This window comes from Hibiscus syriacus, unplaced genomic scaffold (genome assembly GCF_006381635.1).
Source record: "Hibiscus syriacus cultivar Baekdansim isolate YM2019G1 unplaced genomic scaffold, ASM638163v2 tig00009009_pilon, whole genome shotgun sequence".
Classification (NCBI taxonomy): domain Eukaryota; kingdom Viridiplantae; phylum Streptophyta; class Magnoliopsida; order Malvales; family Malvaceae; genus Hibiscus; species Hibiscus syriacus.
This window is the reverse complement of record NW_024062181.1, coordinates 433664-457307: the sequence shown is the minus strand read 5'-3', so window position 1 is coordinate 457307 and position 23644 is coordinate 433664. Positions and strand designations below refer to the sequence as shown.

Here is a 23644-nt window from a genome sequence, read left to right as displayed (position 1 = left end):
TTTTGTTAGATAATCTGCGGCTAATTATGGCATTCCCTTCATGAACATTGAAAATTTCGAAGACTTCACCAGACAAGATCTGGAAAAGAAGTTGTTTCTGTAGAGAAACGAGTCCAAATTTGTCTGAAACTTCTCGAACGTCAGCAATGAAGCATTTACCTTCAAAATGAGATGACATTTGGTCATATACAACTCTTGCGAGAGTTGTTTTACCGATGCCACCCATTCCGCAAATTCCTATGATGCGGATGTCATCTTCCCCAATCTCTATTTTGGAATGCAACTCCTCCAAGCGTGAACTAATTCCAACCAACTCATCATGAACAATTGGATATGTCTGACATAATTTTGCTGATATTTTTCTAACAATATCTCCGATAAACTCTGATTCATGCCTACAAAGAAATAAAATTCAGTTCATTTTTATAATTATTAAAGTAATTAAACAAGAAAACAGGAAAGAAAAGAATGGTTTACCTGTCATTTAAATGCCATCCTTTGATGTTAGCCACTTGAGTCAAAGCAGTTCGCCACCTTAGAATCTTTTCTTTATCTTCCTTGTATCTCTCTGCATGTTTGGCAAATGCTTCTTCAACATTTTCTTTCTGTTTTCTTAAATCAGATGGATTCACGTCGTAGAAAATTGGAAACACTTTATGTCCTTTCTCGTTTCTTTGTTTAACAATCTCAGTAAGCTCCTCCAAGCACCAACTTGAAAAGGCATAGGTTCCTGAAAAAACAATTACCGAGCACCACGATTGTTGAATGGCTCGGAAGAGTTGTGGTGCGATCTCTTCACCGGCATCCATCTTTGAATCGTCCCTGAAACTGATAATTCCACTTCGATTTAGAGCATCATCGAGATTATCTGTGAAGTTTTTGTGGGTATCTTCACCTCTAAAACTCAAAAAAACATCGTATTTCTTTCTAGAAATACATGATAAAGTTGAAGGTAACAATGATATGATGAACAATGAGAAGGAAAATTTTGGGGTTATGGATTTGAGATTGATTTGTATTTGAGAAGGCTTTGTTCATCAACAAAAAATAATAGTTCTCAAACTCTGATATTATCCTATTCTATCTCCCGTCAATTGGTCCAAGTTTTCTTTCAAAGGCATGTGTCTACTGGCTATGATTTGCATTTTCCACGCTTTAGTTCAATGCGTATACTCGGGGCTAGCTTCTATGATTGATATTTTTGTTTCCATAACCGAGTCATGTCATACTTGCTCTACTTCCCACCACTTTCTACGTTTCACATCAATCAATCTATATATATTAAGAGAACATTAATTTCTTGTATAAGAAAAATGATAGAGGGAGACTTGTCAATTAAACATTAATTATGAAGTCCCACATTTCTTTATGGAGAAGAAGGTAAACTTTGATTTCCAAAGTCATCTGAGTAATTGCAGCCAGAGGAATTGATAATAACTTTACAAGCCTAAGGAAGTAACTTCAGTTCAAGCCATGATCAACCAATACCTACAGCTGAAAAAACATAATTAAAACCTTCAAAATGGTTGAAATTCAAATCAAATTTGCACTTAAATTTCGAATCTACTTCACAACTCACTGTGTAGAAATCATAAAAGAAAATGTCACCACCATCAGCATCCTCCTCCTCCTCCTAGGGCAACAAGAACTTATGATTGCATTGGGGCCATTGAATACACATTTGAGAAAATTAGAAATGATTCTAATGATTTGATTTTAATTGAATTTATATTTTTCTTTGAATTATGATTGAATATATTTGGCCAAAAATATTAGATCAGAAAAAATATCATTGAAACATCATGTTCGTGAGAGAAATCGCTTTCTTTTATTCCCTTTGAATAGGTTTTTGCACAGTTTTGCATATAATACAAGCTCAAAGTCTCAAACACAATACGGTATATAGTTTGTCCTCAGGAAGTGGAGAGCTTGAAATAGAAGCGAAGCTAGCTACTACCGGCATTACCATTTTCCAAGAATGGATATGAAATCATATTATCCAATGATGGGGATGAGGATGAGGACGAGAACAAAAGCAACAAAGGCGTCAAATCCCTCTGCGCCCCCATGAAATGCAGCTGGTGGCGTCGAATTTTCTGGTAAGTCAACCTCTCCATCAAGATACCTTACTAACTTCCTCATGCTTGGTCGTACCGCAGGCACGTCATTTGAACAAATTAGGCCTAACTTAAGCACCATTATCACCTCACCTTCATCATATTGGCCATTGAGCCTAGTGTCTACCACATCAAGGACCCTCCCTTGCCTAATCTTCTCCCATACCCAGTCAACCAACACTAATTCCTCGGGTAATGCTTTAAGATCAATAGGCCTGCGCCCATAAGCAACCTCGAGCAAGAGTGCACCAAAAGCATAGGCATTGGACCTTGTTGTGGCCTTTCTTGTCTTGGGCAGATCCGGTGCTATATATCCCATTGTCCCTACAATTCGACTTGTCCCTGGATTTGAACCATGTTCATACAATCTTGCAAGGCTGAAATCTCCTAGCCTTGCATTCAACTCATCATCTAATAATACATTACTAGCCTTAACATCCCTATGAATCGCAATTTGTTCATATAATGAGAGCTGGCTGAGAAACCAACATACATAAACTCGAGAAGAAACGGCGAGAGATCTACATGAAAAGACGAGGGGAGATGGTCTTTTAGATGTGGGTGCAATCGTTACATTCATGATGTTCTCAACTGAATCGTAATCAATCCAAGCTTGGATTAGTTTCCCACTCTTGGGAGTAAGATTTTGCTTTGTGGAACCACCTTGGGTGTAGTAACTGGCAGAGACTGAAGCATTTGAGTGCAAGCTGTTTATGTCAATACCGATATGGCTGTTGTCCATGTCTCGAAACTCAAAATCTTGAAAAGTGTCGAACTCAACTGCAACAGGATGGTTCGAGAAGTTACCATATTGGTCGCGTTGAAGATTCCTAGATTCTGATTTGAAGGTGCTCTGCCATCTACAGAAGTGGTGATTGTATTTCATGATCTGCTCCTTCCGTCGTTCCTCGTACTGATTACGCAATATTTGTTCGCGTTCCGCTTTCTTTTGTTCCCTTGCTACATATAGAACCTTTGAACCTAATGAATACAAGCATACAACCATACATCAAACTCAGTGTGTTAGGCCTCACTTGGATTGAATTATGCCATCAATGAAGGCAAAGAGTGTTAGAACTATGCTACTTAAACTCGAGTATGCACGAGACCCGGATATGCATAAAACGAAGAGTTGGTAAAACATAGTAAAAGAAAGCCTACCAAGTTTTGATCCTTTCATTGACTCCATTGCCCGCTTGGCATCATCGGGACATTCGAAGTTCACAAAGTCGAAACCTCTCGAGGCACCATTTTCATCCCTTGTTACAGCCAGGGAGGCAATTTTCCCTGGCAAAATATACATATTTGTATATTTAACATCAGGACTTGGCAAAATCCTGTCACACTTTTTCATGAATTTCCCAACAAATCTGGGACCAAAAAGACTAGAATTAAACTTCTGAAACCATTCATTCCATTAGCAGATAAGTGGAACGAAAATATTTTAAAGGAAAATTCATATTACACTTTTTTATCACAAATCATGTTGTTATCAAGCTTCTCGATAGCAGCAGTTGCAGATTCTTCAGATTCAAATTGAACAAATCCATAACCTTTGCTTTTCCCATCCTCAAATGTTGCAACTTTGCAGGATATTACATTCCCAAACCTCTGAGACAACTCTTGCAACCCCACACTATCGGTTGATTCACTTAGATTCACATAGCCTGTCGGTATTGTATCTCCACCTTTGAAACAAAGTGCTTTGTTTGTGGTACCTCGTAGATATCTGAGGATCCATTTGACTGCTTCCCAGTGTATCTTGCCCGGATTATTCATGTACCTGCTAACAGCTCCCACTGCATGAGCAATATCTGGTCTGGTACAAACCATGGCATACATCAGACTTCCAATTGCTGAGGCATACGACACCTTCACCATGTGTGCACGTTCTTCCTCCGTCTTTGGTGATTGGTCTTTGGAGAGTCTGAAATGAACACCTAAAGGTGTACTTACTGGTTTAGCATCTTGCATGTTGAACCTGGAGAGTACTTTGTTGATGTACTCAGCCTGTGATAACATCAAAGTCCCCGACTTTGTGTCTCTCTTGATCCTCATAGCAAACAGCTTCGACAATTTTTGCTTCAAGTGTATAATCTCTTGCATGTTTGAGCCTGCAACGAGCATGTCATCAACGTACAACAATAAAATAATGAAGTTATTGTCGAACCTCTTTATGTAGCAACAATGATCTGCTTGGCATCTGGTAAAACCACTGCTACCCATGAAACTAACGAACTTTTTGTACCGCTGTCTAGGAGCTTGTTTTAGACCATACAAGCTCTTCTTCAACCTGCATACCAGGTTTTTCTTGTCTGCCTCTATGAAGCCTTCTGGCTGCCTCATATAGATTTCTTCCTCCAAATCACCATGAAGGAAAGTTGTCTTTACATATAACTGCTCAAGATGTAAATTCTCTACAGCTACAATTTTCAACACCAGTCCGATTGTAGACAGTTTTACGACTGGAGAGAAAATTTCATTGTAGTCAATACCTTCTTTTTGCTGAAAACCTTTGACTACCAATCTTGCTTTGTAGCGTTTGCTCCCATCGTGCTCTTCTTTGATCATGTAAATCCACTTGTTGTGGAGCGCTTTCTTGCCTGGTGGTAATTCAGCTAATTCCCATGTCTGATTTGACATAAGCGAGTCCATCTCATCTTTCATGGAAGACTCCCACTTGACTGAATCCTCCACTTGCATTGCTTCATCATAGCACTCTGGTTCACCATTGTCAGTCAGCAACAAGTAGTGCAAAGAAGGCTAATACCGTTGGGTTGGTTTAGGAATTCTGGAGGAGCGTCTCAGTTCTGGTGTGCCTGGTTCTTCCTCTTGAACTGCTTCAGGACTGATCTGAACATCATTTCCAGAAATCTCCTCGAACTCAGCAAATTCCTTTGTTTCAGCTTCGGTATTATTTGATTCTGCGGTTGACCTGTCTTTGTACATCACATTTTCTTTGAAAATGATGTCTCTGCTTCTGATGATCTTTCGATTTTCGTAGTCCCAAAACCGGTAACCGAACTCATCACCACCGTAACCAACAAAGACACATTTGTTGGACTTAGCATCAAGTTTACTTCTTTCAGCAGAGTTTATGTGTACATAAGAAATACAACCAAACACTCTTAAGTGTGAAATGTTTATTTCTTTCTTGCTCCAAGCTTCCTCTGGTATTCCGCCATCCAAAGGAACTGAGGGCCCACGGTTGATCAGGTAAGCTGCAGTGTTGATCGCTTCAGCCCATAGAAATTTGGGTAATCCGGCATGTATTCTCATGCTTCTGGCACGTTCATTCAGAGTTCTGTTCATGCGCTCTGCTACGCCATTCTGCTGCGGTGTTATGGGAACTGTTGTCTCCATCTTGATCCCATTATTTGCGCAGAAATCTCTGAATCTATTATCTCTGTACTCTCCTCCATTGTCAGACCTCAATCGCTTGACTTTCAAACCAGTCTCATTTTCCACCATGGCCTTCCATTTTCTGAAGGTATCGAAGACTTCTGATTTCTTCTTCAGAAAATAAACCCATACCTTCCTTGTTGAATCATTGATGAAGGTGACATAATATAATGAGCCTGCAAGAGATGGAACTGGGGATGGTCCCCATACATCAGTATGAACCAATTCTAACCTTTCTGCCTTGGGAGTCTTGCCAATCTTTGTAAAGCTGACTTTCTTTTGTTTGCCAAAGATGCAATCCTCGCATAGTCCGACATCTACATTCTTTAGATCCGGTAGCTTCCCTTTTGACAGAAGTATCTTCATTCTTTTCTCGCTCATATGGCCAAGCCTTTGGTGCTATAGGTTTGATTTTCCATCAGCATCTGCTACTGCAATGATATTCTCTAAGTTTGAGGTTACATGGAGAGTACCAGTCTTCTTACCACGAGCAATGACGAGTGCTCCTTTGGTAATCTTCCATTCACAGCCTGAAAATGTTGTACTATATCCTTCTCCATCAAGTTGTCCAATAGAAATCAGATTTCTTTTGAGGCCAGGAATATGTCTCACTCCTGTCAGCTTCCAGGTGGTCTGGTTTGGCATCTTTAGTCGGATGTCTCCTTTTCCGACGATCTTCAAGGTTTCATCATCAGCAAGATGAACCTTCCTAAAATCACCACTGACATAGTTCTCCATGATTTCTTGGCATGGCGTGGAGTTGAAAGATGCCCCTGAATCCAAAATCCATGATTCAATCAGACTGTTGACGCTTAAAATCATGGCATCACCTGTCTCATCCGTCATGTTGGCAGATTCCTGTGCGCCGGTATTTTTCTTCGGTGCTCGGCAATCTCTTTTGAAGTGACCCTTCTTGCCGTAATTATAACAGGTAAAATCTTTATTTCTTGTTCTTGATTTTCTCCTTCTGGATTTCGATATGCTACGATTTGAATTCCTTTCTGAAGTTCTCCCTCTGGACTGCGTGTGCAAGGCTGAGGAGGTTGATGCTTCACCCGATTCTCTCCGTCGAATTTCTTCGCTCAGTACCAGATCCCGAACATCGTCGAATTTTAATTTGCTGTTTCCCGACGAACTGCTGACTGCTGTAACAGTAGCATTCCAACTGTCTGGTAAAGATAAGAGAATTAAAGCTCAAACTTCATCATCGAATTCAATTTCCACTGAACTCAACTAGGTTGTGATTGTGTTGAGTTCATTTAGGTGTTGTGCCACCGATGCCCCTTCCGTCATCCACAAATTGAATAATCGCCTCATCAAATGAACTTTGTTTAAGGCTGATGGCTTCTCATACATACTGGAGAGAGCCGCCATAAGACCCGCCGTGGTCTTTTCCTTTGCTATGTTGAAAGCAACATTGCGGGATAACGTCAGTCGAATAACTTCGAGGGCTTTTCGGTCGAGAAGAGCCCAGTCTTCATTCTTCATGCCCTCTGGTTGTTTTCCTGAGAGGGGTTGATATAGATTTTTCTGGTACAGAAAATCTTCGATCTGCATCTTCCGAAAGCCAAAGTCCGCACCATCGAACTTTTCAATTTTCACCTTCCCTTCGTCTGCAGCCATCGCTCCCACTCGAATCTGTCTATTTCAGATCGTTTTTGACAATTTGTGCGAACCACCGTGTATTATAACACCTCCGTCGATAAACTCGTATCGCCGACCGAATTTCACTATTCACGAAATTCACTATTCACGTGAATAGTAACCCGAATAGTAACCTCGCAAAAAATTGACAGAATTCACAACCAAAAGTTCTGATTACCAGTTGTTGGGAAATAAACGAGTAAACAAGTAATTTCCCTATAACCAGATTAGTGAGAATACGAAATAAAAGCGGAAAAATAATACCCGAAAAATTGATAACGGAGTTCAGCCAATTGTGCTTACGTCTCTGGACTGCTGCAGATCTTTTACTAAAGAGAAAATTTACAGATGTTTACAGAATACACTTTAGAGAGAACTAGAAGATTTTGGGATGATTTTGAAGCTAAATGAGCTAGGGTATTTATAGTTAAAATTTAGGGACTAATCTTTGTAAATACCCTAAAGTTTAATGACTCAATTTTGTAATTATCCCTATTACAAAATAATAAAAAATTCAGCCCCCTGTTATTTTTTTTTCAAGCAGCCGCCGGCTGCTACTAATTTTGCAGCCCATGTGCTGCTTTGAATTTTTTTCAACACAGCAGTTGCAGATTCAAAATGAACAAATCCATAACCTTTGCTTTTCCCATCCTCAAATGTTGCAACTTTGCAGGATATTACATTCCCAAACCTCTGAAACAACTCTTGCAACCCCACACAATCGATTGATTCACTTAGATTCTGAAAAGAATAATACAATAAATCCAATGGATTTCAGATTATATCAGTTAAAAGAACAAAAAGGGTTTTTTTGTACCTTGACAAACACGTTTCTAACTCCACTCTTTCTTGCATCAGGATCTCGAAGTGACCATGCCACCCTAATCATTTTCCCATGAATCGAACTGTGATTCATCTTCTCCATTGCATAATGTGCTGGTCATATAATAGAAGAGAAACATGAACATACATAAAAGTTAACTCAAAAGGACTGAATTTTCTTAAATTACTTTTGTCGAACACTCTCAGAACATATTGGAAGATCAAACATGAAACAGAAATCAAACGAAAAGCAGTGAATATATTGAAAAAATTATTTAAAAAAAAATCTTACGCACCATCCTCAAGAGAACTGAAGTTAAGATAGCCATAACAAAGAGACCTTCACGTGGATGAATCTCTACAAACACGAACAGAGGATATTCCTTTGAACGAATTGAAAGCATCGAAGAGTGTCCCGTCAGTGATATCGGGATGCAAATCCCCGACGTACAACGAAACCATCGACGCCATTAACGTCACCGCCGTTGGAACCGCCATTGATCCTCCTCCCGGAGCTATTACCTCAGCAATGATTCACTGAATTTCAAAATCGAAAGCCAATGGTTTCCAGTGGAAAAATTGAGACTTTTCTAGAAAACAGCGTTACGATTTTCGAATTTGATTTCTTTTGCGTTACTTGGAGACTGTGAATAACGAAGAGAAAGTCCAGGGTGTTTTCTTGCATGGGACGTTCAATGGTAAGGAATGTAACAATAATAACAGCCAGGTTACGTTACCTTACGCGCCTTTTTAGAGCGTTACCGCTACTTTCTTTTCATTTCATTATTATTGGGTAAAATATATCATAGGTCACTGAACTATACGTACATGATCTTTTTGGGTTATTTAACTTTCAAAATAGTTATTAAATTTTATTAAATTATTATGAAATATCGAAAATTTACAATTATTATAATTTTATAGTCATCATTTAGTAATGATTTAACGAATTTAATCTCTTTCATAACTTTTAAAAGTTAAATGATTGAAACAATCCTCAAACATAGTTTAGAATAAAAAACCATTATCTTATTATAGAAGGAAAAACTTACCTTACTTATTAACGATAATCTTTCTAAATTGAATTATTTGTATCACGTGTCTTAAATTATAATTCTCGGTTTAAATTGATTTTTAAACTTTTAAATATTTCAATTTAATCTTTAAATTATGATTCTCATTCTAAATTAGTCATCAAATTTTTAAATATTCCAATTGCTTAGAATATTTCTAGCTCTCATGTTGGAACTAAAGTTGCTCTACTGTAAAGTGGAGGAGCGAAAACTCAAACTGCATAGAAAAGGTCAGGGAAGGAAAAGCAGAGACAACCGCATGGAAGCAAACTGGAACTAGGCCTTCATCCGGCTCGTAAGCATCATGAATGTCATCCACAAATTATGACCATCATTCTAAACCGGTCCTCAAACTTTTAGATCTTCTAATTTCATTCCCAAATTCATCCAAATATGTAATTAATTTTAATCATAATTTAACCTATTTTTTTCAAATATGAAATTAATTTTATTAGCATGGGATGTGATTAACGTATACCAATAGTTTGAGATGATATTGAATATTTAAAGGTCGGGGACCAATTTAGAATGAGGGTTAGAGTTTGAAAATGAAATTGGAATATTCAAAATTTTAAGGACTAATTTAAAATGATAGGCATAGTTTAGGGATGAAATTAAAGTATTTAAAAATTTGGAAATCAATTTAAAATAAAGGTTATAATTTGAGGATGTGTAATACAATTAACTTTTTTAAATGTACGAACCAAGCGACTTCAGTGGTCAAGGGTATAAGCATTGTTGAGACATTTTGAATATATACTACCTTATATTCACCCTATCAAATAAATAATATGCTTTGAAATTTATTTATATAGAAAGGAAATTTATAATATTTTTTATATAAAATTAATTTTTTAAAAATAACCCAAAATCTTTACTCCCGTTTGCATTTTAACCCCAAAATCACTAGCTGAGAAGATATAGACTCACACCCAATAAAAATCAATGACATGAATCAAGTGACTTCAGTAGTTAAAAGGATACTTGTCACTCACAGAGGTCTCAGGTTCGAACATGATATTCGCACTAGTTAAAATATCAAGTATTTTACAATTAAGATACTCGATTAATTGATTGTCACAATTAAGTCATCCAATTAATTGATTGTTACAACCAAATCATGCGTTACCATATTGACTATCATCGGTTGTCGTATACACGATGATTGGTGAACTCCAAATTAATCATATTAGATTCTCGAGTTTCTCAAAAAAGTCATGAAATCTCCTTAAAAGTTTCAAACTTCTCGAATCTCAATATACACCATCCACCTCATAGGGGTGTGCAAATCCGGGTACCCGGAACTTTCGGGTCGACGATTTTTCAGCCCGTGTCCCGACCCGAATGTTACGGGTACCCGGATTTTGCGGGTACCCGGTAATCGGGTACCCGATACCCAGTTTTTAATTTTTTATTTTCAAATTATTAATTTAAAAAAATATATACACAAATTTAAATGTTCGAAACTTCGAATTACATACTCTAATATCCGAACATAAAATTTAAAAGTTCGAAATATAAAATATAATAATCCATAATATAAATAATTCATTATATTTTATATAATTATATATAAAAAAATAAAAAAAAAATAAAAACTAATCGGGTACTCGGGTAACCGGGTACCCGAAAAAACTAGATTTTGTGACCCGGGCCCGACCCGGGAAATGTCGGGCCGGGTACCCGACCCGGCCGGGTAATTTTTTTTAAGAGAATTATCCGGTTTTTTTAGATCCGGGTCGACGGGTCGGCGGGTCGGGTCAACCGGGTCGAGTAATTTTGCACACCCCTACGGCACCTCATACGACCTTCGTCATCCAAAAGTACCAAAATAAAAATTAAAAAAAGGTAAAATTTTGATAATTACATAAAAGGTAACTAATTTTAAAAATATATATATCCTAAAATATTGAAAATGTCTGGATGGGATTGACCCTAACTAATGCTTCTTCCCCGGTCGTCCCGTCATAAAATTGAAAAACTTTTCCATCCTTTCTGGTTGTGACCCGGCCTCTGTCTCTTCGTAAACATTACGTTTTCGCTTTATAAGGGGATCATTAGCTATTGATCCACTTACACCGGAGTCTTCATTGGTACCTTCCAAATCTTTCTCATACACTATTCGAATCCCACATTTCTTCACCTTAACACTTGGGTGACAATCATCGGATTTGACTGATAACTGAAGTTCACCGAATTCTTTATTTGACCAATCCGATGATGAATTCTCGGTTTCACTTTCACCACATTTATCCTCCAAGGAAAATGGATATAATTTCTCACGCGAAAAATAACAGAAATAAATGTGATCCTTTATTATGGGCTGGTTGTATTTTTCAGAAAAAATCCAGGCGCACCCTGTGACACTTCGAGGATTTCTACTTCGACAAACAGATCCATCAGAACCATCTTTTCTGGAATTCCTATGATGGATAACAGCTTCACATGTGAGTTCCTCATCCCTTGAAGCATCATCGTTGACAAAAATGCAGCAGAAAGCAACTCCGATCCATTGACTATCATTCTGAATATTGTTAGGCAGTGGTATCTTGATTGAAGAGTCAACTGTTTGATGGCTGAACCATTTTGGTATTTCACCTCCTGGTGCAACACCATCAAAACTTTTTTTTAAATGTGCAATATTCTGCAAAATAAAACTTATGTTGCTTGGTAACTAAGAATATAATTCTTAAAAACGAGATTCTGTAAATACGAAAGAATGATAAATCGACCTTAAGACGGGTTTTCAGCATTGTTAATGCATTGATATTCTCAGCCAATCTGTAGCAGTGAAGGCTAGAAAACTGTATCCAATCCTTTGATGGAGCTGCAAATAGTTCTCGAGAAGCACCAGGTTTAGGAAACGATTTAAGCTCCCTGCAATTTGACAATCCAAGATATTGAAGCCTGGAAAGTCCAGTACCAATCACAGGTATGCTGATGAAACTGTTTCCGCCAAGGTCAAGTTTTTCCAGAGAGGATAAACAAGAAATATCACTAGGAATATCTCCATCATGTAAATTGCAGTTCCTTAGTTTCAGCTCTCTTAATGATCTCAAACCTGACAATGAATGTAACATCAGAGGCACAGACTCTATCCTTTGGAATAGCTGGAAAAGAGAAGCTAGATTTGGTGCTATCTTAGATGATGGTCCCTTGAGCCTATTCAATGACAAAACTTTAAGATTTTTAAGTTGAAAAATGAAGGATGGTGGTTTTGCTATGGCTGTTTCACTTAAGTCGAGCTCTTCCAACAACTCTACTTGCTGCAAATTCTCTGGCAAATTTTCAACTTTATAACAGCCAGAAAGATCGAGAGTTTTTAGACATTTACACCCACCTATGCTCCTTGGGAGACTAATAAGGTTTCTACAATCTTTTAGGATTAATGTTTCAAGAGATTCTATTCCAATTTTGGTTGGAAGATTCCTAAGACTTGTGCAGCTTCTTAAATTCAAAAGTTTAAGCCTCGAAAGAACTCCGACTGATGGATGAACATCTACTATTCTTGAACAACCTTCCAATATCAAAATTTCCAGATTTGGGGCTGTTGTAAAGTCCGGTGTCTTGATCAGGTTTTCGGACCCTTTGAGGTTGAGCACTTTCAACTTATACAGGGGCTGCTGAAAATAATAATAAATTAGAGAAGATTTAGTTAATATTCCTAAAATAAGTTAAAAAACAATGATCATATGAATTAGTTCTTACTATATTTCCCCTCCATAGTTGTTCAATGCGACTGTATGGTAGAAGAAGTGCAACCAGGTTGTCTGGTTGGAAGCTTGGAGGTAAGAATCTTAAAGGATATTGTAGACACCCGTTTTTGTCCGGGTCTTTTATATTTAATTTTAATATTATTATTATTATTATTAACTATATTATTATTATTATTATTATTTAATATATGTTTGCATTTTGCAGGCCAATTCCCGGAGCCCACAAAGACAACACTTGAAGCCCAATATTGGACCCAACCCGGTTACAAGTCCAGCAGTCAACCCAAGCCCATTTGGACAACCCAAATAAATTAGGGTTTTACCCTTTTGTTTCAGCCGCATCTCTCCATGACCGTTGGATCAGATTTGATCCAACGGTCCAAATAGTCCAGATTAGGGTTTCAACCCTAATTTTCTTCCAGTTCAGCTGCCGCCGCTTATTGGCCTTCCAATTTCCCGAGTCACGTGAGCCGTCATCGATTGCTGTCAAGCCACTGTCGAGCCCTCTCAAGCCACGTCCATCGCCCACAGTAATGTATATCCATCAAGTACCAAATCAATCAGAAAAAGCAGATAAAAATAAGGAATGAAAATATAAAGAACGACTAGAAATCCCGAGGCAATCGGGGGTTATCAATCTAGCCGAAATAGGGTATTCATACCCTATTTCTTTCTCGATGGCAGTAAGAAAATCATATAAAACATGCAAGGACAGCCATCAGCAATCGGAGGCAGAGGATAAAGAAAGATATAGAACCAAAGTGAAGGGGCATTCGGTTTTTTTTTTAAAAAAAAAACGAAACAGAAGAAAAGAAAAAAATCAAAGCATAAAAAAGAAAAAAGAGAGAAGAGGAGAGGATCTCACCACGGTTTGGAGGTCGAGAAGCCCGACAGTCGTCGGTTGTCAAAACTTTCGAAGGTAAAACTCTCAGATTTAGAGAGCTAGGGTTACCTTTAGGTCGAGATAGTTGGGGATCTAGGTGGAGAGTGAAGAGAGGAAGGTTTTGGAGGGTTTTCTCCATCTCCGGCCACCGTTCACCGCCGCGAGCACCGCCGCGGGCGTAGCCGGCGGTGGACAAATCTCTTCTCCGGTGAGAAGGTTGAGAGAGTTTTCTCTCTCTCCCTCTCTCTGTTTTTAAGCAATGAAAGAAATGAGGCATAGACTGAATTTTGGCCTGATTTTGGTCATTTATGCGCGGACCAGAACGGCGTCGTTTAAGCCAAAGGGGTTTCCGTGTTTTCATATTAAGGGGTAAACCTCACTTTTGGTCCCTTATCCTTTGTAACCGCATTATATAGTCAGTGAATGAAATTTATTTTATTTCGATTTCGAGCATTCATTTTTAGAACTTATATTTTAGTCCTATAATTGTATGATTACGATATTTTTGTTATGATGAATTTTGGACATTATGTTTGTAATAGTTTCATTTTAGTCCTAAGTTCTTGTGTTGTGATATTTTGTGGACGTTTGAATTTAGCCATCATATTTGCAAATGTTCTATTTTGGTCACTGTCTGACATTTTATTTAATTACCTTTTGATCCTCCATGTTTCTGTGAAATTTCAATTTAGTCATAAGCTTTACTTTTGGGTTATTTTCACTTCTAGTATTTGATTGTTTAATGTTTGTGATATGGGCTCTAAATTATTTTTATTTTCTATTTAGTCCTTTAAATTTCGGTTAGTGCTATTTTGGTCCATTAACTTTCTGTTTTTTGCTGTTTAGCCTCCTAAGTTTCTGTTTATATTATTTTAGCCCCTTAAATGTTTTATATTTATTTTGGTTTGTAATATTTACTAATTTATTTTTAGACATTTATGTATGGATGTGTATTTTACTCATTAGTTAATTATTTGGATTATGTAAATAATGTTTTCAATTTCATTTAATGCAAATATTTTATTTTGTATTTCCAATTACATTTATTTTCATTATATCTTTATCTATGTAAGAAATATTCGATTATATTTTCAAGAACACGTATGCGTAGAATGGGCGTGGAAAGTACCACTTGGTCGAAGTGGTACGATCCGATACGGCATTTTAACGACATAGGAACTTGCAACAAGTCGAGTATATTTTACTAATTAATTTATTCAAACGATGCAATGTGTGTTATTTTAAATGACAATTTACTTTATTTTATGTGAATGTAAATTTCAAAATTTTTAATTTGTATTCAATTCACGTTTTTAGTTAATCAATTTATTCGTATGTAAACATTGTTTTTAATTATATTCGATTTGTATTTTTAACATAATCAATGGTAGAATATTCTTTTACGAATGAGAAATAGTTGAAATAGCTTTCCCGACGGAGGATTGCAAATTTCAAGATTTCTGATTGAGTTAAAGGATTTTCTTTAAATAATTCGAGGCAAATTAAATAAATCTCAATAAATGGATCATAGGTTAATTTTATATTCGATTTATCATTTCCATCATTTACGACAATGTGTAAGCGACACAGTACCAGTTTTTGGGCGTTGTGGGGTGTTATTCCTTCCCCACACGTAACCGACTCCCGAATCCATTTAATCGAATCTTTGGTGACGCAGACTTAATTTTGTCTTAAAAAATGATTTTTCTTAAAATTGTTAAAAGACGTTTTTAGGTATTTGACCTACCTAACCCAAAGGTCGATGGCGACTCTATTTTCAATTTAATTCAAATTAATTCCAAATTCCCCAATTTTTCTAAATTAAAGTCATAATCGTTTTTAAAATAATATTTAATTATTTTACAAAAAAAATGGTTATGACAGCTTGGCGACTCCGCTGGGGACTCTTTTTTTTGAGAGTCAGGCTGTATGTCGTTTACATATTGTCATCTTGGTGGAAATTATGATTTCTAGTTTTTAGTTAATTTATGATCCGTTTATTGAAATTTTAATTGCTTCGTTTTTTGTCATACTAACATTTTATTTTTGGCTTTCAGCTTTGTCAGGATTTTATCATTTTTCCTTGTTTTGTTTTCCTTTTGGGTCGAAGGTAGGTATGTTCCTCCTCACACACATCACTCGCATTGGCATAACATAAGCTTAGACACGAGCTTCGATCCAAATTAGTTGGGGTGAATGCTTCACTCTCGTAAGAATTTATTCTTCGTATGAGTTTTAGCAAATAACCCATGGGATACATACCTTATACCTTCGTAGGGATTTATTCCTCGTACGGGTATAAGACAGTGAATCCCCTCGAATTGAACTCGTTCCGTTTGAAACCTGTAATGGGTGAGGATCGAGGGTCTGGCAGCCCAAGGGGGCACCGACATCAAGGACAATTCGAGTCCCTTTTTTCCGTTAGAGCCGAAACCAAGCATATAGTGAATCGTCGAACGATCACCCTAGGTATAGTCGTACCGAACCTTTGTCCGTTAGTAGGTACCCAAAATAGGTGTACACGAAGGAGGAACGATTCTAAACCTTAACCTTTTAAATTTGTAGAATATTTTTTTTTTCCGGATAAAGCATGCGAACTAGATACCATGCAGTTAGGACCAATTTCTTGAAAATAGATCATTTTGGGTAGATAGCATGTCCGGGTAGGATTGTTATTTAATTGAAAGCATGTTTGGGTAGATATCATGACGGGGTAGGTGTTATATCCATCTCTGAATTACATTTTTATTTGTATCAATTATTTTACATGTACTAACTTATTTTTCTCTTTTGTTTGTGTATACTAACTTATTTCTTCTCTTTTGTTTGTGTCATTTTGTCATTTGCATTGCATTGCATTGCATCATCATAATGCAAAAGTGTTGATCCGTAAGGGGATATTCGAGAGAAAATTTTCACAAGAAGAGATAAAAGTTTTCAATCAAGCGATCGCATACACAGACATGCATCGAGGGCTAAAAAGAAGTCCAGAGTACAAGAATGAGATTTTCTCGAAGATCGTGCATCATTCGAGACTGATATGATAATCCACTGATCTAAGGAGTAATCCAGCAGTAGATTCTCATCCACAATTATTCCATCGTTAACCATCAGGGAGTGAAGCACAAACTTCAGCATAGCCGAGGTATTGATGGAGTTAGTTTACAGAGCATTGAGGGGCATCGGTTCTAAGTACAAAGATCCGAGACGAAGCAGTGAGCTCGAAGATCGTGCATCATTCAATACTGAGATGATGATCCACTGATTCAAGGAGTAATCTAGCAGTGGAGTCTTATCTACAATCATTTCATCGCTAGTTATCAAAGAGCGACACACCGACCTCATTACCACCGAGGCATTAACGGAGTCAGATTACAGAGCGCTTGAGGGGCATCATTATTAAGGACGAAGATCCGATATGAAGCAGTGATCCATTCCAGGCTCACCATCTAAGCGAAGACATGTTTGTAAATTGGATTGTCTTGTAATGTGAAAACTTTTATTTCTGGTGAAGACTATTCTAGGATATTCATCGTTGGGGTCAACATTTTTCCATCTGCATTTGCATTTTTTTTATTTTGCATATATATATATATTTTTAAGCATTTTCATATGCATCATTCATAAAAACATGAGATCAATTTGTGGAGAAGTCAGTGGAAGTAATCCTGATCACGTGACCATATTGAGAATATAAACAAGAAGCTGAAATCAACACGATAGAAGCTTGTTCGATTGAGTCTTCCAGGATGGTTCGAAAAGAGTCATCGTTCCCTGAGGTCTACGATGTTGATCCAGTGCACAATTTCCATCTAAGAAGCTCCAGACATTCCACCGAGAACTGCAAGACACTAAAGCACAAAATCCATAATATGATTTATTCAGGGGTATCCTAATACTAAGCCAGAGAAGTCATTGCATCAACCACTTGCATCCATAGAGATTGTTTTGTTTGGACTCGTTTTTGTTCTTTCTTCAATATTTGCTTAAATATTTTAATCTTTGATGACTGAAATGATGCTACCTTCTAAGGTTAAATAATTGAACAAATTTTAATTTTTAGTTCTTTGAATATCGAATGAATTACATATTCTTTTAATTCTTCAAGAATTATAGATTTTTGACATATTGCAAGATTAGACCTTTTTTTATCCTGTCTAAAACCCAAAATAAAATCTCTCGATTTTTTTTACCCGAAATAATTCCTGGTCACTACCAAATAACCAATTTTTGGCATTCTATCTCTTTGAGACCTTGAAATATTTTTTTCGACCTTGAAACATTCCCTCTCTTTGAGACCTTGAAATATTCTTTCCACCTTGAAACACTGTATTTATTTTTTGAGACACAAAAGTCATACCCATACCTTTCTTTGAGCCAATAAAGTCATCATCGTCTTCTTAGACGTAGAACCAACATTTTCTACCAATAAAACCTACAGACATTGAGTACAAGATGTTCACTTGAACATAAACCTTCCTACAAAGAAGACACAGTGTGGGGGCATCTCGCATCAATTTTCTGAAGACGAGCATAAGCAATTGAGACATGTTGAGAGCAAGAAGCGAAGAGATAAAAATGGAATTCATTCAAAATAATTCTATCATGCATTAATTACTGTTTTCATTTAAATAAAAATTAATCCTGAAAATCTATCCCCCTGGGGATACCTCTTCTGCAAGGACTGCTGTGTATGAGATGATGAACGACTTTCTTTCTTTATCCCTTCACAAAAGGAGAAAATATATCCCTTGTGTCCCCTTTGAGCCTGAATGATATTTTCTTTTGATTCAACCCTAACCAAGGATCACCCTCCACACTGGGGGGCAATGTGAAGGAAATCTGAGTGAAGAAAATTGATCCAAATGAGATACCGAAAGGTGAACCAGACGCAGAGTGCAAAGATCAAACCAAAGAAAAAACAAAGAGCAAAGAGAAAAATCAAAGCAAAAAGCAAAGAAAAAGCAAAGAACAAAAAGAGGACAAAGAACACAGACAAAGAGTCTCCTGACTCAAATGGCACATCAAGTTTCAAACTATGAGATTGATCCAGAATTAGTTCACCAGAAGATCATAGAACATCAAGAGAAGACAAAGGACCCATACGAGCATATTCAAATGGAGCAAGACAAGATTGAAGGCATCAGAGTTAATTGATCCTTGGTTCAAATACCCTTAAAACACATGTTTGGGCCTTTTATCCCTTTCTTTCATAACCCTGAACCATGGCCTACATTACGTGCCTTACAAGTCCCTTCTAATCATACATGGATTTCTAAGCGGAAGAGACTATCCTCATATTTCACCCCGCCTATCAGGATTAATATTTTACTTATAAAGGTTTTCTAAAATCTTTAATGCATAATAGAGAAAAATAACAAAGGGGGGTTAAAGACGTAAAATTCTGAGTAACGTCTTGAAACCAAAGGAGGATTCGAGTTGAAAACCTGAAAGGGCGGCTCGAATATGAAGATTATTACATAGGAGACGATTGCTCAAATCCCTTGATGAGGCATCACACAACATGAATGAGAACATGCGAGTTGGGAGTCAGAGCACACTTCCAATAACTGAGTACAGAAGCTACTCCATCAGATCAGAGAACATCAAATAAATGAGAACACTATACTTTTGACCAAAAATAACCACTTGAGACTTTTTTATCCTCCCTTACTTAACCATCTCTCAAAGATAGCGTTGATCTTGACACTTGTCAAATAGCTATAATTTATTGGAGGATTAAAAGTGTAATTAATTCTTTGATATCCAATGAACTCTTGTTCTATGATTTGTCAATTGTGAAACCTTAAAAGGGGCAATGTTTTCAAATCTTTTGATTAAACATTTTTCAAAACTATTGATATTGTCAGACTTTTGAAAATAAAAGAAGAAGAAAAACATTTTCAAACATTTTTCAAAACTATTGATATTGCCAGACTTTTGAAAATAAAAGAAGAAGAAAAACACTTTTAAACAAGATAATCTCTCTGGAAGCATATCTTGGAATTCAAAAAATATCTATCTGAAGCTCAAGATCGAAGCTGGGGCAAGAGAAGCTAAATTTTAGGGCAAAATTTGATGGAATAAACAAATGGTGTCAGGTCAAGGTTTGTAAGAGTACACATTGGTGGAAATACAGACAAATTGAATCAATGATAGAGTGAAGACTGCTCTCGCAACAATTCTCCTTCCAGATTGAGAAAACATACATCAACACATACATACATATATACATACATACACATACATACATGATACATAAATTTGCATCAAACATTTATCATCATGTGTATTAAAGACATTTTTCTCCTCGCTGGAGGACAAATTCAATAAAAAATCAATCAAATAAATTTCATATTGACATCTATCATAACATCCAAGATAGTTAGTCAAAAATGCATCATTCTGATCTTTTCAGGAAATAAGAGCTCGGAAATAACCAGATGTTTTCAACTTGAAAGAACAATGCAATCCACATATTTGGTTTCCTGAAGTCAACAATCAGATCTTCTGAAGACGTTTCCTCAACATGCAGGAATCAATAGACAGACTATGAGCTCTTGAGATTATCTTATTAATAAATAAAGTGGCGTCTCACTAGAGATAGTTTTCTTAAAAACAAATTTTATTTTGTCTCGCTTGAGACAACTTTCTCTTTAAAACAAATTGTGTCTCGATTGAGACATTTTTCCACAAATTTTGAGAATTTTAAAACAAATTGCGTCTCGTTTGAGACATTTTTCCTTTGAGATACAAATTTTGAATTTGATTCACTAAAAACAAAATTAATCTCACCTTAGATTGTTGTTTCTTTCAAAACAAATTTCGTCTCGCTTGAGACCTTATCCCTTTGAGATCTAAATTTCGAATTTGTTTCACATTAAACAAAGTTGATCTCACTTGAGATCGTTTTCTCAAAAACAAACTTTGTCTCGCTTGAGACAATTTCTCTAAAAACAAATTTTGTCTCATTTGAGACTATATCTTAAAGCAAATTTCGTCTCGCTTGAGACATCATTTTCTCTCATAATACAAATTTCAAGGTTGTTGTACTTAAAGCAAAATTAATATCACTTGAGATTTTCAAAGCTGATTTGTCTCGTACGAGACAGTTTCCCCTTTTAACAAATCCTGAAATTGTTTCATTTGAAACAAAATAAACACTTTTGAAAACACCTTTGAGATTATTTCCATATAAACAAAATCGACAATATTTGAATCTTTTAAAACGATTTTTTTATCTCTTAAAGACAATTTCTTTTGAGGAAAAATCTTTGAGTTTGTTCCTCTTGAAAAAAATCTTTGAGTTTGTTCCTTTTGAATAAAAATCTTGGAGTTTGTTCCTTTGGAATAAAAATCTGTGAGTTGTTTCGTTTGAAAAAAATCTTTGAGTCTATTTACTTTGAAACAAAGTTTTGTCTCTCTTGAGACAATTTTGTGAAAAAAAATCTTTAAGATAATTTCTTTTGAAACAAAAATCTTTGAGTTTGTTTCTTTGGAAACAAAATTTTGTCTCTCTTAAGATAATTTCTTTTGAAACAAAAATCTTTGAGTTTGTTTCTTTGGAAACAAAATTTTGTCTCTCTTAAGATAATTTCTTTTGAAACAAAAATCTTTGAGTTTGTTTCTTTGGAAACAAAATTTTGTCTCTCTTAAGATAATTTCTTTTGAAAAAAATCTTTGAATCTGTTTCTCTTAAAATGAATTTTGTATCTCTTGAGACAGTTTCTCTTGAAGTAAATCTTTGAATATGTTCATTTTGAAAATCTTTGAGTTTGTTTCTCTTAACAAAATCATCTTTGAGTCTATTTCTTTAAAAACAAATGTTGTCTCTTGAGACAGTTTCTAATGAAAAACTAACTTTTGAGATTATTTCATTTGAAACAAATTTGGTCTCACTTAAGATGTGATCCATCTTTGAGTCTGTTTCTTTTGAAACAAAATTTTATCTCTTAAAGACAATTTCTTTTGAGAAATTTTTTTTTAAGTTTGTTTCCTTTGAAACAAAATTTTGTCTCTTGAGACAACTTCTTTTGAAAATACCCATCTTTGAGATTGTTTCTATTAAAACAAATTTTGTATCCCTTGAGACAATTTTTTTTTCTAGAAATACAAAATCTTTAAGTTTGTTTCTCTTAAAATAAAACTATCTTTGAGTCGTTTCCACCTTGAAACATTTTCTATTGAAGCATTTTCTCTTAAAACAAGATCATCTTTGAGCTTGTTTCTCTGGAAACAATGTTTTATCCCTTAAAACAATTTCTTTTGAAGAAAAATCTTTGAGTATATTTCTTTGGAAACAAAATTTTGTCTCACTAAGATACCATTTTCTGAAAAATAAAGTTTTGTCTCTTATGACAATGTCTTTTCAAAAAAAAAAAAAAAATCAAAAATCATTGAATCTCTTTCTTTGGAAACAAAATTTTGTGTCTCTCGAGACAGTTTCTTTGAGAAAAATCTTTGAGTTTGTTTCTTTGGAAACAAATTTTACCATCATTTGAATCTGTTTCCCTTGAAACAAAACAAACAAAGTCTTTGAGTATGTTTTTCTTGAAACAAAAACATCTTTGAGTTTGTTTCTCTCGAAACACTGATCTTTGAGATCAATTCCCTTTAAACGAATTTTGTCTCTTTTGAGACAGTTGCTTTTAAAAACATCATCTTCGAGTTTATTTTTCTTGAAACAAATCTTTGGGTTTGTTTCTTTTGAAACAAATCTTTAATTTGGTTTCTCTTGAAACCATAACTCCTAAAGATGGCCAGCCGTCTTCATCACGTATGAGCCATGTCATTCCCCGACCAGATCTCTTCATCACGTAGGAGCCGTGTCAACCATAGATAACCAGCCGTCCTCATCACGTAGGAACCGTGTTATCACCTTTAGATGGCCAGAACTCTTCATCACGTATGAGCCATGTCATTCCCCGACCAGATCTCTTCATCACGTAGGAGCCGTGTCAACCACAGTTAACCAGCCGTCCTCATCACGTAGGAACCGAGTTATCACCCTTCCTAAAGATGGCCCGAACTCTTCATCACGTATGAGCAGTGTCGTCCCCAACAACCAACATTATCCAATTTATAAGTTTAAAAGGGAGAGAACCAGACAAAAACGTGTTGTCTTGTCATCTTTGCCCTATTCTTGTTAACACAAGAATGTGCAAAGAGGGGCAGCTGTAGACACCCGTTTTTGTCCGGGTCTTTTATATTTAATTTTAATATTATTATTATTATTATTAACTATATTATTATTATTATTATTATTTAATATATGTTTGCATTTTGCAGGCCAATTCCCGGAGCCCACAAAGACAACACTTGAAGCCCAATATTGGACCCAACCCGGTTACAAGTCCAGCAGTCAACCCAAGCCCATTTGGACAACCCAAATAAATTAGGGTTTTACCCTTTTGTTTCAGCCGCATCTCTCCATGACCGTTGGATCAGATTTGATCCAACGGTCCAAATAGTCCAGATTAGGGTTTCAACCCTAATTTTCTTCCAGTTCAGCTGCCGCCGCTTATTGGCCTTCCAATTTCCCGAGTCACGTGAGCCGTCATCGATTGCTGTCAAGCCACTGTCGAGCCCTCTCAAGCCACGTCCATCGCCCACAGTAATGTATATCCATCAAGTACCAAATCAATCAGAAAAAGCAGATAAAAATAAGGAATGAAAATATAAAGAACGACTAGAAATCCCGAGGCAATCGGGGGTTATCAATCTAGCCGAAATAGGGTATTCATACCCTATTTCTTTCTCGATGGCAGTAAGAAAATCATATAAAACATGCAAGGACAGCCATCAGCAATCGGAGGCAGAGGATAAAAGAAAGATATAGAACCAAAGTGAAGGGGCATTCGGTTTTTTTTTTAAAAAAAAAAACGAAACAGAAGAAAAGAAAAAAATCAAAGCATAAAAAAGAAAAAAGAGAGAAGAGGAGAGGATCTCACCACGGTTTGGAGGTCGAGAAGCCCGACAGTCGTCGGT

At 36.2% G+C, this 23644-nt stretch overlaps 1 protein-coding gene and 1 long non-coding RNA gene across 2 annotated transcripts in view; one reads left to right on the top strand and one right to left on the bottom strand.

The window, feature by feature from the left end:
• The window catches only part of LOC120202849 (disease resistance protein RUN1-like), a 62605-nt gene that overhangs the window by 34734 nt on the left and 4227 nt on the right, over positions 1-23644 (bottom strand). The gene's annotated exons all lie outside the window — the stretch shown is intronic.
• LOC120202864 lies at positions 485-21722 on the top strand. Its single transcript, XR_005523763.1, has 3 exons — positions 485-818; positions 16294-16303; positions 21712-21722. It is a non-coding gene; the product is annotated as an uncharacterized LOC120202864 (long non-coding RNA).